Source organism: Clarias gariepinus, chromosome 5 (assembly GCF_024256425.1).
Source record: "Clarias gariepinus isolate MV-2021 ecotype Netherlands chromosome 5, CGAR_prim_01v2, whole genome shotgun sequence".
NCBI classification, from domain to species: domain Eukaryota; kingdom Metazoa; phylum Chordata; class Actinopteri; order Siluriformes; family Clariidae; genus Clarias; species Clarias gariepinus.
In genome coordinates, this window is record NC_071104.1 from 3,061,803 (window position 1) to 3,062,767 (window position 965).

At 34.8% G+C, this 965-nt stretch overlaps 1 long non-coding RNA gene across 1 annotated transcript; it reads right to left on the reverse strand.

Annotated features, from left to right (window-relative positions):
* Positions 1–258: 258 nt before the first annotated feature.
* On the reverse strand, positions 259–754 carry LOC128524470 (uncharacterized). Its single transcript, XR_008360531.1, has 3 exons — positions 690–754; positions 445–598; positions 259–349 (listed from the first exon to the last, which is right to left on the reverse strand). It is a non-coding gene; the product is annotated as an uncharacterized LOC128524470 (long non-coding RNA).
* Positions 755–965: the final 211 nt, after the last annotated feature.

Here is a 965-nt window from a genome sequence, read left to right on the forward strand (position 1 = left end):
AACCCACATCATTACTAATGTTGAGGAAAAATCATTGCCAGGATCTGTGCATGATGCCAGAATTTTCTGGGAGTCATCATTATGCCAGATATTTCAGCAGAGTATGTTTTGCTTTATACAATGTTTTTTATTTTTATATTTTTATACAATCTTTTTACTATATTTGTATTGTACACTTGAATCATTACAGGACAGTAAAATGGTTACTTGCTGCGGGACAAAGGATACCCTTGTCTGCCCTATTTAATGACACCCTACCCTGAACCTGATCCTGGACCAAAGGGTTTGTCAAAATTACTTTTATTAAATAGTTTGCACTGGTCTACTGTGCAGTTCATTTCTTCATTTCCTGAAAAACAATGAAAATAAAATGAAATACAATGGTTTTTATTACATTGTACACAACACTTAACATGCAACAGATTAATATACACACGTTCTCACCTTAAGGCGATGCTCCAGTAATTCAATTTCTAGTGTTGCTTTTTTTAATGGATAGCCTTCTCTCTTCCATTTGAAGTTGTATAAGGTCCATCTCCATGTCACTTTTTCTTATTTGTTTTTGAAGATGGACCTTATACAGCTCCTTTTCTGGCAACTAGGACGGCAAAAATAATTAAATAAGTAAATAAATGAGATTCTGTCAGGCAATAAAATTAAAATATGGACAACTGCACACAAATTCTTACACTGCATAGATCGTGTATTGAGGTTGAAGTACCTTCATTTGTGGGCAAATCCCCAGGTATGTACTGTGAAAGAACAATGACAGTTTATTACTCTAATGTAAAAAGGGGGCGCTGCATTATAGTGGTATTCATCATACCTCAGTGGATCTACCAGCATTGTCCACTTCTGTCACAGCAGATGTGATCTCTTCATCGTCATCTTCATCCTTCAATGGAAATATGCAAGTATACATTATCTGGCAAAAAGAAAAAAAATCTAAATATCTAGAAGCAACC